We start from the raw sequence: 18613 nt of genomic DNA, 5'->3' as shown, positions 1-18613 counted from the left end.
AGAAACATATTTTTTCAAGGACAGGGATTAAATATTTTGCTTTATGTATGTGTGGTAATTATTTTAATGTTATATAATACATGTAACATCTCTTTGGCACTGTGTTAATGCATATGCCTCCCTTAAAAAGGCCATCAGTTTGAAGAACTGTTAGAAATCTCTTTTCTGAACTTTTTACAACCATTCATATTGCTGAAAAAAATTTCTTCTTTTAGATGGGTACCTGCATTTGCAATGTTTGTAAATGTAATTTAGTGTTGGCACAATTTAATTTAGTTTGCTGGTACATTGTAATTTAGTGCTGGCTGGTGAGGCACTGGAACAGGTTGCCCAAAGAAATAGTAAATGCTCCATCCCTGGCAGTGTTCAACGCCAGGTTGGACAAAGCCTTGGGCAGCATGGTCTAGGGTAAGGCATCCCTGTCCACAGCAGGGGGGTTGGAACTAAGTGGTCTTAAGGTCATTTCCAACACTATCCATTCTATGATTCTGTGATTCTAAGACAATTGAGTTTTCCATAACTGATTGCTCAGTATTACAGTAAAAAGCGTGTGGTTTATGTAATGGAAATATTCTGCAAATGAATTCTAAAATGGTAACTGCAGTCCATCTTTAGAAAGGCCTCATATGTTGCCACTGATGTAAGATGAAATAATTTTCATGCCAGCTTTGTGCTGCAGATTTATCTCAGTTAACGGAGATTTCTTTGCCATTCTATTTCCATCTATGAACTGCAGAGTGATGCACTTTTCATAGGTGAATAACAAATTTCCATTCATTTAATATCGTTTGATCCCTCATTGCCATGTTCTGTTTCCAAGAGCACCCAGTAGCAAGTAAACAGTGAAAGATGCAAAATAGAAAGGTTTTGTAGTATGTTGCTTCACATGATGATTACTCAGCAAGATCAAACATGCCAGATGTTAAACAAATATCCATTGAACTATTTTCCTTTTGAGAGCACTTAAAAGATTGCATTGCAGAAATGCTTTACATTTCCTGTAATATAATTTGCAATGTATAAGGAAATACTAGAAACTCAATTTGAGGTGAACACCCAGAAGCAAAACTTTATTGCAGTATGTTTTCGGGTCAACCGCGGATGAAAGGATAAGGAAACATGCTACTAGACATACTGTTCAATACTGGGCAGGTCCCATCTTGTAGTCTCCTTCCCTCAATCTAACTTAGAAGCAGTTAAAGCAAGTGAGATAGCAGAGGACTGCCTGTGTTTGTTCCTTGAAATTACTGCAATGTGGTTTGCTACTCTGAGACAGAGTTGTACTGTCCTTCCTGACCTTCTCCTTTTCTTCTAGCTTGGACATTTTGTGGATGGATGGGCTCTCTGCCGTGAGCATTCAGCTGTGAAAATATGACAACAAAACATATGACCCATCAATTTGGGAATGATTCTCTACAATAAAGAAATATAATTTCCTGTTCTACTTGCATTATCTTGTTCTGTATTCATGACAATGAAAAATACAACATCAGCCACTGCAAGTGCAGTGATGTTGTGGAATTACTGACACCTGACTACATAGATTTTTTTCAGGTATGCGTTTCCCTGAACTCTGTTGATGTGTTCCTCATTTGGAGGTTGACTGTATGATTGCTAGACAATAGCTACTATTGAAAACCTTAGGCACAGAAACACATACTTAGTGGGTCAGAATGCATGGAATTTCTTCACTGTGACATAGCTATTTTAGAAAAATTGCAGCATGAATTGTAGCATTTATTTTCTGTTTTTCTGGCTGCCATTCACTTGTATGCTCACCCTGATTAACATACTTATTCTGGGAAGGTATTAATACACCGTTCTCCTTCCAGATCCAACATGTACCTGAAGAAGCTGAAAGAAAAGTCTCAAAGCCACAGAAAAAGCAATTTAAGGCTGCTGAAAATTAGTTTAAGAATATATACAAAAAGGTTGACATTTTCAAATACTGATGAGGAAATGTTTGGCCATGAGAACTCAGAGGATGTCTCTGTTTTGTGCCTTGTGTGCCTTCTCAGTTGGGCACAGACAACATGGGGAAGTAAAATGTACATTACAAAAGCTGAAGAGATAGCTAACCTGAGTAAGAAATTAATAAAAGAGCTTAAGGGACAATTTGGTAATGCTCTAGCAGGAAACTGATGCCTGGGCAGTAGCTGACCAAGAAGCCTGGACCTAAGAATTATTGGATGAAATGTAGGAACGGATTGTCATGAGTCCTGGAACCTGGAACTGACTGTGCAAAGAAAGTGGGAGAAAAAGGGGACAAAACAAATGAAGGTCAGAACTGAGTCACAGGGAAGAAATTGATGGGGCTGACAAGCTAGGCACGTATTGACTATGAATCTGTATTTGTTTTACGATCCAATGGTAGACTGTTTTTCTCCTCTGAGACATTATATAAATTTGAGTTGCGCTATGCTGAAAAAAGCCTCAGAAATATGGCTTCTGATTTTTAGGCAAGCATCCTGGTGTCATCACACCATTTTAGAGAATATGAGCAATACCCTATAGATAGGTATCTGCTGAGAAGGACAAGTCAAGTGATCAAATAGGGTTCTGGGCTATGAATCCTAATTTGGGGGAGCCACTGCACCCAGGAAGGAAAGGAGTGCGGAATGACCCCTCTGTTCAGTGCTTCCTAATGATTTATTTCCATCTTGCATGCCTGGTGTTGTAACACCTGTTCATAGCTGCCTCAGGCTCCCCATTCTACAAGGACTGGAGGGAAAATGGGACCTAAGGAGGAAGAAGCGGGGGGAGTGAGCAAGAGGCTGCGTGGTTCTGAGTTACTAGCTGGCCCTAAACCATGACAGTTCGATTGTCTCTCCTGAAGACACATGCCTAACTTACAGTCTCCTCAGTGTTAGCAGTAACATCTAAATCGCACCTGAGCCTTAGTGCTTGGATGCAAATATTACTCGTCAATCCTCTGGCAGAGGCAAACCTGTTCTCCTGAAGAACACATAATTCCCTTAGTCACAGGACCTTCTTTTCTAATCTCAACATTTCTGGCTTCTCTGGTGCATCTTGTTGATGAAAAATTATGCAGAGGGCTCTGCATATCAGATGCGTTCACCTGTGACCGTTCGATTTACCTGCACCCTGCAAAAAGAAAGCAGGATTTTTCTATAGGTAAAAGGTATGGGAAGAAAAAATTGTGTGATCTTGCAAAGGAAATGTGAAACTTAATACATGGGATCAAATTAAAAATGTACAGGCAGATTTTTACTTTTTGTTTTTTTTAAATATAATCTCATAACATGAATTATGTTATCTTAACCTATTTTATGTGTGTAATGTAGAATGCTTGTGAATATTTACACTGGGTTTTATATTTGGCTAACATACTACCACCTCCCTTGCTCCTATTCACTTGTAAGCTCTAAGACAAAAAAGCCTATAGTATAAATGCTTTTGGGGGGATTTCTTCCAAAGTAAATTCCATTTGGACTTAAGTAATTTATTCGGAAATGACCAGAGAAAAATCACTCACAGGGAATATTGCCCTGTCATTTTTCCTCAGGTCTCCAAAAAGCCATCAGGGTAGCATCTTAATTTGCTTATTTCGTTTGAAAAATGCTGGAAATGCTATCCAGTTAAGACAGGAGGGAATGGAGATTTTTAGGCACATTTTTCTGGTTTACTTGTAAATATTTTATATCACTGGGATTTTAGGAGAAGTTATTAAAAAATAAGTCTTGCTTGGCCAGACTATATGCTGGTCATGTCATAATTTTATGATGTCAGCGTGTGTTTCACCTACATAGAAGAGATTTATCAGCCTTGCTAGCAGTGCATCTGAACGAAAAAGAAAAGTGAGCTAAACCTAATATTTCTTCACATGTACTGATGGAATGATAACCAGTCTTGTATACTTTTAAAGTAATTTGTCTTGTAAAGAAACATGCACACTGAAGAGCAATGGTCCAGCTAGCAGTTGTCAGGTTTGCATGCCATTTACGACCCTTTCTAAATCATATTCTTCCTAGGAAGCTCACCACATTTGCCACAGTTTCCTTGGAATGAGACCACATGTGCTTTAAATTGATGCAAGATTATTATTTGAGAAGGTCAGTTGTAGCTGTCTTAAGGAAACAAAAATAGTTCTTCAAACAGAAAGCCTGTTCCTTTCAAGATTTTGGCTGAGCAGATGTGGCTTTGACTGCAGCTAGAATTTATAGCTCACCTTCAAAGTTCAAGAATGTTTCAAGACGCTTTTGCCATACACTCCTCTCCAGTTATGTCTTGTGGTTGCCATTAAGAAGATAATCAGTCTCTGTTGGTATTTTAATGGTATTCACAAGAGGATGGAGGGACTGCTAAATCTCACCAATTTCTCTAATACGATGGCAAAGCTATACCACCACAACATGGGTGGCAGAGCCTGTTCCCAGCTCAGACATCCATCCTCCTGCTGGTCCTTGGCAGCTGGTTTCCAGAGCCCTGGGCTTCTGGTTTTGCACTTGCAAAAAGACAGTAAAAATCTCTACTTCCATTAGGCATATTGTTATTTCTGATGTTATTTGTTATTATATCCATGCATGGCTATTGATGCCTATTCTAAAGTGTAGAAGCTTTTGTGTGTTCTTTAAATCAAGAGCATCTGCTGCTGTGACTGAGATCTTTGAGTTGTCATACATACTTATGGTAATAACACCGTGCATAAGACAATGAGATTTTACATGCGTTTGGTGTCCTTTATACCTGTTTATCATGTCTTAACTCATAGGGCAGTCTTGTTGTTTAAGAGCTACAGTAGAAGACACTTTCTCAAGATGCCATTTTCTTTGTCAAGGAAGATTATGGGGAAAAGGCAATAGAAAACACTAGTGTTTATGCACTGTTCTATGGACTCATGTTTTGTGAAAAGGCTGAAATTTAGAGAGATGTGAAAGGCTGACACAAACCTTACTACAGAGTCAATAATGAATTTAAATACATGTGTGCATTTATAAGTAAATTTTCATCTGTGTTGTTAGGAGCATAAGAAAGCTCAAAACCAAGCAAAAAATTTTATTGTATGTACTAGTCACTTAAAATTACCTACAGTATTTTACTGCAGACTATTATGCCTATAATCCTACAAGCCAGTCCTCCTTTGGAGAGTCTCATCTGGCATTAATAGTGAAAAACTGCAAAATGAAAAATGTGAAAATATATGGATTTCGCCTACCAATGCACAGTTCAGATCTATATGAGCACAAGTAACTGTTCACAGAAAAAAATGGCTCATTGTGAACAGTGAAGTTTTAATTCTGTGATTTTTTCTTTTTCCTATGGCATCCCTTTGATGTTATTTCTATTCCTTTAAAAATGTTTTAGTTACCCAGAATTGTTTGGGGTTTGTTTTTTTTTTTTGTAATGTATTATATTTTCCATTTAAAAACATTAAAACAAACATTCTGCTTGTCATCTAGTTTGTAGGGCAACTTGGAAAATACAGGAAGGATATTGTTCTGTTTTCACACGTGCCCCTTTCTCATTTTCCTACAGCTTACTGGAAGTTTGTGTCACAGTGTGTCTTTTTGGCTGACCTTCAGGAAAACCCCATTAATATATTCTGCTAAGGAAAGATGAAATATGTCTGTGACATGGATGGAGACAAAATTGTGAGACAAAACCCTGAATACTTAGAGAAGAAGTAAGTGAAAGATACTTGTTCTGAGACAGTAAGACAGCCTTTAACAGTCTTGATGCTCAACTTATACAAACATGTAATAGAGAGTGGCAGATATTCTGATTACTTTCATTATTTGAATTTAACTGATCTACACAGCAGTGAGCACCCATGCTGCACAGTGCAGACTATATTAACATCTACTCAAATGTAAGTTCTATTTGCAAAAGATTTGAATGCGCAGCATGTTCTTCAGAGTTCAATTAAAAAGCCTGCCCATAAATCAAGAACACAGCCAACACAAAAGGCACAACTCAGCTGCTGTGAAAGTATTATGTTTTGCTGGCAATATATGTGGAAAAAGCCATTAAAATGCTTATGAAGCCAAATAAAGGCTCAGGATTGTTGGACTGTTTGCACTGGCTGTTCATACAATTTCAACAAAATCAACGCCTACATACAACATGCAACAATTAGGCTTCAAAGAGTGATTACAAAATAGGTGAAAAACCTGTAAATTTCAGTGCACTGTTGTTAGTGTTCACTTTCAATTTCTTTGCTTGGAAAGGCAAAGTTTGTATAGTTTCTGACTGAATTATGGCAGCATTATTTTAGCTCTGAAAAAACAGGTTTTAATTCTGAATCCACATTTATACATTTGGAGGGTATTTTCTGAAAACATTTGTTCAAGTAGACTTATGCTGCTTGTTTTTCATATAACTTAGTTATAATACTGTGCAAATATGATCATGATTAGGATGCATATAAAATGAACAGTCTGGAATTAAATTCCTAGTGAACAATCATATAATATTGTACTAGGGTGACCTGTTGTACACACCTAGTGATATACTAGAGGCAGAAAGAGCTGATGTGAATATTGTGCCTTGATTTTATTGAGGAAATATGCTATCAACAGAAAGGCAATTGATTACAGCCACAAAATCTCAGACCTCTCTTGTAACATCTTGCTTGTCCGTGGAGAGCTAAGTATTCCACTTCTTGCCCACAGTTTTCTCATCCCAGCCACTACTCATGCTCCTGCTGGACCACCTGGCTTTAGTTAGCAATGCTCATCACATCTTTTTTTGTGTGCATTATTGTACAGGGCTGTTTGTGTTCATGGGTGGTTGCTGCTGCATTTCACACCCTTCCAAATGTTGCATGTTTGTGACTGCCTTCAGCAGGGTTTATGTGGCAGCCATGCCTAAAGTATAATCCTAAATCTACTCAGTTCTGGAAGACCTTTTGTAGCTTCAGTAGCACACTGAGTTCAGGTTTCTAGTAGACATAATAACAAGGAGGTTAAAAAAAAAAGGGGGGGGGGGAAATAAAAAGGTTATTTGAGACAAACCCCAGTTGATTTACCTCAAAAAGGCTTTCTCTTCTCCAGGAGATAGCACATCTAAGATAGAATGATATGATTGCTGAGTCAACCTCATGTTTTTTTCAGTACAGCACAGGCTTTTATTGGTGTGGTAACACTGCTGCTGCATAGAACGATCTTTTAAATACCTCAAGAATTTAAGACACTTGTCAGCTGCACTTTGCAGATCCTGTTTGTAACACAGGACTCTTCGTATTCAAAAAGCTTTACACATTAGGTTTTTGGCTTCAGACAGAAGCTCACTATTGCATTCTTTCGCACTGAATGGAGGCTTTTACAGTGTAAATGTGCCCTTATCTAATTTATAGGGTTACTTCCAGCCATCCAGCACAACCACATACAACCGTGCAGTTGTTAAGCGGTTATTTTATTTCATTTTAAACAGGTTGGGTTTGGGTTTGTTTTGTCTTCCAGCAGGGTAAAATGAAGGAAGGCTGGCAGCATATGGTATTTACAAGCTTACTCCGCTTAGGTGTTTCTTTGGTATGAAAACCTATATCACTTAAGTTATTGCATTAGATCTTCCCATAACATCTTTGTTGCAAATTCTGCCCTGACTTTGTGGTTGTTGATTGATTATACCTTTCCATTACATTATAACTTTCATTCAGGAAGATTGCAATGAACTATTTTATTAATGTAAAAACTCTTGATCTAAACACCCAGATGAACACAGCCTTTTTCTGAGTGCTGCGGTTATTCCAAAGCAATTCCCTATTCTCTTTGCTCCGCTTCTCCTTCCTCTGTGCCTAGCCACATAGGATACCTACTCCAGTTCTGCCTTTCACTGGACCCACAGTGAAAAGGTAATTCAGGTTCTGAAGTAACACAAAACTCATCCATGAAAAGAATGAACATTTCCCAGCTGGTTTTATGAGCTGAGCTGGCTTGCCAATAAGGCAGCGCTGGCACAAGGAATAGGGCAGGACACTACACCTACAAACAGGTCCTAACTTGATGGAGCCAAGGCAGGGAGATGAAGGAGCTGAACCACCCCTCTGGGAGGTGTTTTGATTGTGAGAGCGTTTTAGATGAGCTCAGCTCTCTAACTGCAGACAGAGGTTAATTAATTCCAACTGTCTGAGGTGGACTTGTCTTGGACCTGAGTTCAAACAGAGATATATGCCCTTTAATGAAAGCAGCCACTTGTGCAGCTTTGCCTGTCCTTGAAAGTAAGGCAGGTTCACTAACACTGCACTTTGCTAAAGTCTCCAAGTCTGTTTAACACTTTGGCTCAAACGAGAAGTTATCAACAATATCCCATCCTGCTGCAGTCTCTTAAAAAAAAAAACCAAACCAAAGCTTCTTTGTTGTTACTGTCACTTTGATAAATATGCTGAGAAAGCAGCCCAATGTGATATAGCTCTAAATAGTATATTACATTGCTTGTATTTTTAGGACCTCATGTGAAAGAACCATATCCCAGCATGGACCAGGCAGTGAATCAGTCAAATAGTGAGCCTTGCCCCTTCTAGTGAGGTATTTCTACTGTGCAGAGAATAACTTAAGAGAAAGAAAGCACTGAGGAGGGCATTTCAAGGCCAGGCTGGACAGAGCCTTAGGTGACATGGTTTAGTGGGAGGTGTCCCTGCCCATAGCAGGGGGGTTGGAACTAGATGATCTTAAGGTCCTTCCCATCCCTAACTATTCTACGTTTCTATGATTCTATTTCTGTAGGCTTGTGGTTAGGCTACTCACCTAAGGGAGAGCCCTGGGCTCTGTCTCCTGCTCACTGGTCTGCTTAAGTAAATGGATATTAGCTGCAGATAAAGTCTCAGGGACTGAGGCTAGGGCACCCAAGCCCTCAGCCTTGTCAGTGGCTGGACTGGACTGCGGATTCTTCATTCTTGGCTGCCTACAAGCACAAGTTCATTAGTGTTTTCGAGTCCTCACTTTCCCCAGCCCACCCCAGCCTACTGTCTGGGGATGAGCACACTATCCAGGCAGTGTAGGCTTGGATGCCCCTGGGCAAAAGATTCCATTGTTTGCCACCTGGGTTGTTTTGAGTCAGTGAATGCTATCTGGGACAAAGTGAATTCAGTGCAAAGTGTCTCTGACCAGGATGGTGCAGCAATCTCCTTCTTCCTGCACTTCTGTCTCCTCATCTGTTTGTGATTACCTCGGTGTCCTCTTTCACTGGTTTGAGGCTTTTGTGACAACCATGATGAGAATGCATTGCCTAAAACATGCTCAAAAGAGACACACTGTTATGATTGGCCTGCTCTCTATATATGCTGTGCATATGATGGTCAATAGCAGGATAAGAATAGTGGAACATCTTGGGGGAAGGAGGGAATCAGTGTAGCACAACCTTCTCATTGGGGAAGGCAAGGAGCCCCCAGAACTTCTAGGAGTGGTGGTAAATCAGCACAGGGCCTCATGTGAGGACAGGGGCAGTGACTATGAGACAGCACAAAGCTTTACTGAGTGCTGCTGGGCCAGATTTGGGCAGGAAACAGAACAAATTAGCACAGAGAAACAGCAACACTCAGCTGAGTCAAATGCCTTCATCCTTCCTAAAATACGGGCTTATTTCCTTCTCTGGGCAATGAATTTAACGTCACCCCTTCTACCTCACCTTTCACAGTTAATATAGCTATGCACTGATATACCTAGAACTTACATAGCTCAGTGATTACAGGCCTTCTCATGGCAGATATAGAAACAGGAATACAGCTCTCAGTTGAGACAATTTATCTCCAGAGGAGAAAATTCAGGACTCAGAGGCATGATAAAGTCACTGTGCATAAGTTAGTGCATGCTGAATTTGGGTCTGTAGCTGTTGGTATATGTCTCTGTGGATGCTCTCATGTGTCAGACCCTACATGAGACAGGCTTAAACTGTGGTACATCATGCTACAACCGAGGTTGTCTGAGTTTCTGAACGGGGATAATTGTTCTGCCTTACTTCAGAGATGGCAACTTGATAATCTACAGTCTAGGCCCTGACCCAGGAACTCCTGCAGCATTCTGCAAGACCTAGCTTTTTTGATAAATCTCTAGGCTTTGAAAAGCTGTGTGCTCATAACACCTTGTGACCAGCTTGTCTTAGAAATTAAGGAGCATTTTTCTTCTGAACATAAACATGAACGTAGTGTAATTCAATGAACTTCATTGAAGTACTTCTGGATTTACTTTGGTATAGTTGACAGCAGAATTTGGCTCTATATTTATTGGCATGCGCTCTATGGGACATTGTGAGAAAAAACAACAAAGTTATGCTTCTTAAACCATGTTTCAGCTCGCCGGTGGATCTGAGCTTTAAACACTACGCTCTAGTCTAATGCCAGAAATTTTACCTGCTTTCAGATCTCCTCACTGTAAACTGTCTGCCAAGGCTTGAAGTGTGTAGGTGTAAAATACAGTTAAGGAGGTTTATGTTCTGTGACTTGCCAAGCAAAGTAGAGTCCATGTTTCTCCTGTATTAATGACTTACATACATTGTGGCATGTCTGGAAAACTAAGGCTTTAATTAACGAAAAAATAGAAAGTGTTTTAAACATAGCCAATTTTGGTATATTAGTGCTACTTCTTATAAGTTTGAAAAGGTTTTAATTTACTCTTATTAAAGGAAAAAAGTGAATGTACTATCATGCTGAAAGTTTTGATTCCCTCTGGTTAGGCAGAAAACAGGTATATGCACAAGCAAGATTTCATATGATGTAACTGTGCACATCAGTATCTTCTGCAGATATAACCTTTGTGAGCAAAAGGTTTGTCCTGTTTATCAGCTGCAAGCTAACGTTATAGTTATATGCTCTCAATAGGAACATAGCCATAGGAATTGATTATACACCTTTAGTCAACACTCATTAATTCGGATCTGGAATGGTGCATCCAATTATGAGCCTCCAAAACAAGAAAGACTTTGATAAACTGCAGCAGGCCCAGCAAGATAGCTGAATCATTTACCCAGTGAAGAAAGGCTGAGTGAACTGGGCTGGTTCAGCCTGCACATGAGACAGCTTTTAATAGCAGCCTTCCAATACTTTCAAGTGGGTTACTGTGAAGACAGAACAAGACTGAGATGCAAAATGAGAGAAACAATGGTAATAAATTGAAACAGGAACATTCCAACTAGATATAAGGAAAATTTGTCTCCATGGGGATAGTTTTTAATTGGAACTGGTAAGTCAGAGAGGTTGTGGAACTGAGCAACCTGATTTGAATCCAGTGTTGACCCTGCTTTGAGCAGGAGGCTACCCCAGAGACCTTTCTGAGGTCCCTCCCAAACCTGAATGAGTCTGCAATGTAATCTTACAGAGATATTTGCATCAGTGAAAATAAATGTAACAAACTACTAAAACAAAGTAGAAGGTTATTTTGTCTCGGTGCAAATTCCGATACACTGTGCAATTTAAAGCACTAAGAAATGACTGGGCACCATCTCAACTTTGCTCTCTCTGCTCCGTACATATTAAGTTTGTCGTGAAGTCAGTAAGGTCAATCCAAATTAAATGAGAGTAGGCTTAGTTCATTAAGTTAGTTCTGATTTACTAAGCAATTAAAAAGCTGTATGAGCTGAAAGAGTTGTACTGTCAACTGGAGGAAAAGCATAAACCCCAAATGCACAAGAATGAAAAGAGCAAATATGATGAAAAATGAAGGACCATGTTGTCTTTATTATTTTCCATGACGTTTCAATATGTTTTGGACATTTAAATTAGTTTACTCCTGTATTCTTTGGATCACATTCGAACTTCACAAGCTCTGCCTACTCCATAGCTGCAGCATGAATTTCAGAATGATTGGTAGACCTATAATCAGATGTTTGGGATACCAGTCTGCGTTTAGCCAAAGCTCAGATTGTCAAAACTTAGGTAATGCCAGAGTTTAGAATGGACTCCAAGTATTCTGCAGGGCAAAATCATCAGCTCTTCTGATGAGTCTTTCGTTGCTGAGGCTGATGGGATAGCTGGAAGACTTGATTTGGCAGGGCTGCAATTTGGGGTTTTCCTACATTCTCTCTGAAGCATAAGCATGGCCTACCTTGAGCAAGGCAAGTATAATTCACAGTCACTTATTTCAACGGACTCTCTGGTCCACCCCATGGGGCAGTTTACAAAGCAGTGAAGATGCAGTAGTTTAAACAGCTGTCGACGTTCAATATTCTTGTGATGAAGTCTTCTGTCTTGCAGCATTAATATGTAATGGGCAAGTGAATATGGACATTCGATTCACAGTTGCATTCAAATTTAATTGTCAAGATCAATCTGATATATTTTTGAAGTTTTCCTATTACGAATTCGAATTCCATTACTCTTATTGGTCTGACTGTAAAGCACCACAGAGAAATCTGACCACAAATTCAAAACTAACCCTGATATCTTCTGCTGTGTGCGAGTGTTGTGCATGGGTAACACTGCTAATTTTGAGGGGGGAAAATATCTATGACTCACCATTGATTTTGCTAAGAATAGCAATGGATAAATGGTTGGGTCAACATAGATTTCTAGGAGGGAACCTACATTTTACTTGGCTTACACTGGAATCATTTTAAAACCAGCTAGATAAAAAGACCCATTAATCTACTTTCCTTCAGTGTTTTCAAACATGCTGCAACATAAAAAGCTTGATAAAACTATTTCACAGTCTCAGTGCTTTTACATGTCTGAATGGCACCCAGCCAGGAGTCTGCTCAGAATAGTGTTTACTGTGCACAAGTAAAAAAAAACACAGCTATTTTTTAAAGTAACTTGCTAGAGTATTCTAGTTTTTCTGTTAAGCATTACCACAAAAGGTAAATTCATACATGTTTCCAGGCAATTCAGTGAGTAAGAAGAAAAAAAAAAAAACCACTAAAAAAATATCCAGGACTTTTTGATTTTGTGAAATCTTGATTGGCAATGTTTTTCTTTAGGTAGTCCCTGTTAAAGATCTTGCAATCTAAAGATGCAGAAAAGAAGTGGGGGAAACTGACTTTAAAACATAGGTATTTTGGTGAAAGGTAGCAGTCCTGAATCAAAACCAAACAAACTGCTTATGTTCCCCAAAATATGATCCGCTGTAGCCAACAATTAGCTGACTAACATACTGTAAAGCTGATTTGCCAAGATTTTATTTCTTGCGCTTAGTAGGTATTTTTGAGTCGCATTCTGCCACTCTGGCTCAAATTGAGCTCTACCTTACTCCTCAAGGCATGCCTCTGATTCTAGTTACTCTATCTCGACTCAGGCTAAAATTTCAAATATCTGTTTTTGTGTGTTATATTTAATATTTTAAAGATAACTTCAGGCTAGGTTGTGGTTGCCAATACTTTGTAGCACGTAAAATCTGTAACCAAAAAACACAAGATAAACCACAGATATAACCACAACAATTTCTTAATTAAGAGAAACCACCCTCAAGTTGTGTTTTTAAACTGAAAGATGTTCTCTTTCTTCAAATTTCACTATAGTTGCTGCTTTAAATCTCCATGCTCTGGTTACCATGGGGAATATGGCCACAAACACAGTGATCAGTCTTGGCATTTGTGTTAGTAATTAAATAATAGTACAGGGTGTGATTCTACAACCCTTGTATTGTGAATCCATATGCCCAGGCTATAATACAGTAGGATGATTATTTTAGTTTAGGATACCAGAGGCTATATGGTACGTTCTGTATAGTTTCTCAGAGATCTTTAATATTATATGACTTAGAGGTCTGATTCTAAAAAAGGCGTGTTATTATAAAACTTAGACGTCTACCATGCTGTGGAAGAGCTATAACAGATGCTCCAAATGAGAGTCACAGGAGCCAGCAACTTAAGTGGTAGTGGCTTATAATAGTCAATCGGAGATGCTGAAAAGAAGAATGTATTGTAACTCATTGAATCATATAGTGATTTACATTGGAAAATGCCAGCTAATCACACCTGGTTCTCAAAGCAACTCAAAACTTGTTAGGGTAGATTATCCAGCACCATATACTGTTGAACTTTGAATGTATCCAAGCATGGAAATCGCATAGCCTCTCTAAGCAACCTATTTCAGTGGATTATCACCTTCACTGTGAAGACTTTCTTTTCTTATATCTATACAGAATTGCCTGTGCTGAAGCTTATGTTCATTGCATCTCATTTTTCCACTGTATACACCTCAGAAAAATTTGGCTGCATCTTCTCTATAACTCTTTCCATTCCCTTGCAAGTTGGAGACAACAATTAGATTCCCCTTTGATGTCTTCTTCAGGCTGAACAAAAGTTGTTTCTACTTTTCTCTGTACTTCCGTCCATGATGCCTGGTGGTCTGACCAGGTTTTCGTCTACTTCGTAGAGTACTCATCCACTCTATCTCTCTAAAGAACTACGGGAGACTGTCTGTAAAGCCTTGCTGGAATCATCTGCCTATACCCAAAATAGAGCTCAGTCAAGGGTTCCCCATTCAGCTGACCATTTATTCACTAGTAAAATGCCTGCCTGGTTTCTCGCATAATAGCAAGGCTATTGTGAAAGCAAGAATTTGGGCTTTCAGGAGGCTGTCTTTGAAAGCCAGCCAGCTTTTCTAGACTGCTTTGCTCTTAAGGAAACCCTGAATAAGCTGAAATCCGATCTCATGGAGCCTAGAGAAATTATTCTGCTACTTGATGTCTTCATTTTTCCCAGGTTCTTAAACTCTACCATGTCATTGTCACTGTAGCCAATGCAGCCATAAACTTTCATGCCAACTCTTCCTTATTTGTGAACAATGGGTCCCCCTAGCTGATTAGTCTAACATCACCATCACAAAATTGTCCTTGATGCAATCCAAATATCTCCCAGATTGCTTGCGCCTCCTGAAATTTCCTTTCCAACACACATCACGGTGGTTAGATTTCCCCATGGAAACCAAGACCTGCCATCATGAGTTCATTAAAGACTTTATACAATTCCTGTCATTCACAGGCAGGTCTGTAGCAGACAGCCACTGCAATGACCCCTTTGCTGGCCTTCTTCCTTTCAACGATATATAAGCGACTATATGTCATGGAAACACGTGTGTCAGAATAGGACTCACAGCTCAAAACAATCTCCTGAATTAAGATGCTTGCAGGCATGTCACAGTAGAGTGCTAAACAATTTTAGCAGGTTCACATCTGGATCTGTTTTATTTCCTACCACCTGTGGACATCCACACACCCCCCTATAGATATGCCCTTGATCATGTGCTCTTGACTTACAGCAATCTAAAAATGTGTGCGCACTGGGTTCAGCTTCTTCCTCTCCCTGCCACCTCTTCATCAGCTGTGTTCTTTAAAAAATCATAATGGTATTGATTTTGCATACAAGTGACTGACCTCATTTACATACAAAAATCTGAGAATCGTCAACAGATGTTAAGCTTTAACATGATGTCTTAAGTTCTAGGCACACAACAAAGCTGAGCAACCTATAGTCCTTGACTAGCGAAAACCTGGACATGTGTAGACCTCAGGTGCTTGTGGGGCTAGGCAGAGTAGTTGACAGTTTCAGTCAAATTTACTCTGAAGTGGTAATAGAAACTAAATGTAGTCAGATACTGTTTTCATCTGGGAACTAAACAGCTTGGATACTGAATGCAGACAGAGAACTATTCTGCTAAGTTACATTTTATATACAGTCTTGTCGCATAGATGAGGTAGATACACCTACAGCAGTAGTTTTGTAGCAATGGTTGTCACTCAATTAGCAGAAAATTCAGTATGTCTCAGATCATGTGTGTGGATGAGATAGCCATGTACCTATTTTTGTCAGTGTTGTGGTGTGGCATTTTTGGACTTGACTCACCCATGTAACCCTCTTTCTGGAATGAAGTTGCTATGTTACTTTATATTTTTTATTATAACTGGAGATGTTACAAATGATTGTGTGAAATCTTGAGTTATTTTTTCATCATAACAGGATATTTTTGAAATTTTTGGTTTGATATGCTGTGTGTAGAAGATGTAACAGCAATTTCTGACAGGTTCTTGTATTTGCAGACACTATTGATGTAGCTATTAAAGTCCAAGGATTTAAGCAAGACAAGATTTTTAAGTAGTGATAAAACCTCTTATAAGAGAAACTGATACAACTGATAGGCACACAAGCCATGTTTCTGGTTTAAACAGAAGAAGCAGTTGTTGAAGCTAAATGAAAGCTGATCACAAGGTTTAACTAAATATGTATCAATGAGGCAGTTGTGGACAAAGACCAACAGATAGCATTGTCTTGCAGACAGCAACTACCTACCTCTTTTCTCCTCTTCTCCACATAACCATGATCTTATTCTCCAGGATAAGGTTCTGGAGAAAGGAAGATGTGATTTTCTTATTAAAATCACACTTTAATAAGAGATTTTTCTTGAAAGATTTTCTTTAAAAGTTGATGCAACTTTTAATTGCTTCGTATTACAGACCTAAGTCAAAGATCCTTGAGAGAAAAATACATAATGAACTAGAGAAAAGCACAATGAATATGGAGCAAGTCAAAGATATTCCAGCAATAGCCAGAAATCAGAGATTCTTTTTCAAAGCACAGAAGGTACCAAACAGAGCCTCAGAGCACAACACTTATACTTGCTTGACAAATGAAACCCACCTAGAAAACATACTATATACACTACCAAGCTTTCCTGCTGTGTATACAACCCTGGGGTCAGCTGTGCAGGACTTTTGCTAGAGAAATGAGACTGTGTGGGGTGATCTTTTACAATGGATGCCAAATTGCTATTGATGGTTGAAATAGTCTTCTGTTGACTGGGAGCATTTTGAAGACGACTCTTAACAGCTTAATACTCTTACTGTTTCACTTAACTAAAAAGAAAGGTTAAGACAATGGATTGTTGATGAAGAAATCAGCAAGTCTGCCATTACCTAATGACAGCCATTTGGCAGCCTTGCCATGGTAAAGAGATGGTGAATAGTACACTTGTCATTAATTTGTCAAGTCAACATATTAATGTGATTTGGGTCAAGTTAGTGGTTGCCCAGCCAAGCATTCATAGCTTCACTAAACCCTAGGAGTAGCAGCAGAAATTGGGAAAGCCTGTAAGAAAGTTTAGTTTGGCAAAGAAGAGCCAAATAAAGGAGGACTCCGGGGGGAGACCTTCTCCATCAGCTTGTGTGACAGGGAGAGTAAGCAGGGGAATTAGGTTATGGCAAGTCAGGAAATCAGCTAGGGGCAATAGTTAGATCCAGTAGGAGAGCTCTGAGGCAGGAAACAGGAAAGACTGTGAGTCTGTTGACCTCCTGTTTTCACAGTTCTTCTTTGATGAGCTCATAGGCCAGTATCCTCATAGGTCTGCTAACAGCCAAAGACAGAAGTGTTTGTTTCTCAGGTTAGGGGCTCTAGTTTCTCTCATGTGGGTTCAACATTTTTATCGGCCTTAATGAAAGTTCCATTCATATGAGATGAAGAAAGCTGGATCTCCCTTGAGTTTCCCATGTAATCAGAAAGATATAACTGTGTGTTTATGTTAAGGACAAAGGGGCAGAGTGCTATGCGTTGTGTCTCACTGCCTGCTCAGTCCATGACTTTTCCAGTAATTTTAAGGAATTAAACACAAAAAAACCTCTCCAAAACCCCCAGACTACAAAAGGCAGTGAGTATGTTTCAGCACTGATATCAGTCAGTTCAGTAGTGACTATCAGTGTTCTCTAGATGCATTTTGGAGTGCCCACATAAAATTTCTCCTGCTCACGAGTAATAGAGATTAGCTGATGATAGAATACAGGTGGGCTCTGCTAGTATGCCCTTGGGTATTTGTATTAATCCTATTCTTTTTAAGGTATCAGAGGGTATGCTAGGTACTGAGATGCCACATCCTGCCCTCAAACTTGTCCCCTAAAATAACAGCAAAAAATAAAGTCTTCTGCTTGCTGAAAACCGCATCCTGGTACTATGTACTGACAAGTATCATCATTTCAATATTGTTTAATGTTGCTGATCAATTCATTTGATTGAAATGGAGTTATTTACTGTATTCCTTCCTGTTAGCCTTCAGGTACACTGAGGTACTTCAAAAGCTAATTTATGTAGGAGCTTCCTAAATCATGATTTACATGCATAGACATAGGTAAAGCTTTCACACACGACTGAATGCGTTAATATATTTTGCAGGTTAAATTTAAAGGACTGCTTAATGTCAACTGCAAAATGCACATGCATTAAACAACCATTCCTAGTTATTTTCAGCTGTGGCAAAGCTAAAACCAAAAAATGTGCATCCAAAATGTGCAATATGTTCCTGCAGGACTTATGGTAGTCACACTGAAATAGAATATTAATGTAATGATTTCAACTCTCAACTGAAAATACCTTTTTTTCCTTTTTTGTTTTTTCTTTTTTGGTTTCTTTCAAACAAACAGTCAAAGCTTAGATTAAATAGGTAATTTAGCATGCATTACAATTTATCTACAGGTTACAAGCATCCTTATTTATCCCTCACTTAAAAGCGCTTTTTCTCTTATAGGTCCTTAGCAACTTGAACTACTAGAAATGTATTCCAGGGAAAGAGAAAATAGACAAGTAATACGTCTGTTTTCTTTTCCAAACACTTTTTTTTCTTCCTGTTCAACCTGAAGTTGACGGAAGTGTTTACTTCCATGGAAAATTATGTTAGTGCAAAACCTTTGACAGCATAGGCTTTATGGTTCTGATTTTGTATAGAATGCAGAGTGGGTGGACA

The 18613-nt window shown here is 39.0% G+C and overlaps 1 long non-coding RNA gene across 4 annotated transcripts in view; it reads left to right on the top strand.

The window, feature by feature from the left end:
- Positions 1–18613, top strand: part of LOC136017287 (uncharacterized) — a 272445-nt gene that overhangs the window by 123778 nt on the left and 130054 nt on the right. For all 4 annotated transcript variants that reach the window (XR_010613885.1, XR_010613884.1, XR_010613882.1 and 1 more), the window contains 2 exons: positions 1316–1554; positions 5497–5644. This is a non-coding gene — a long non-coding RNA (uncharacterized LOC136017287). The remainder of the gene's footprint in view (positions 1–1315; positions 1555–5496; positions 5645–18613) is intronic.

The sequence above is a fragment of the Lathamus discolor genome, chromosome 6 (genome assembly GCF_037157495.1).
Source record: "Lathamus discolor isolate bLatDis1 chromosome 6, bLatDis1.hap1, whole genome shotgun sequence".
Taxonomy (NCBI): Eukaryota; Metazoa; Chordata; class Aves; order Psittaciformes; family Psittacidae; genus Lathamus; species Lathamus discolor.
The sequence above is the reverse complement of the archived record's forward strand: the minus strand, read 5'-3'. Positions and strand labels throughout refer to the sequence as shown.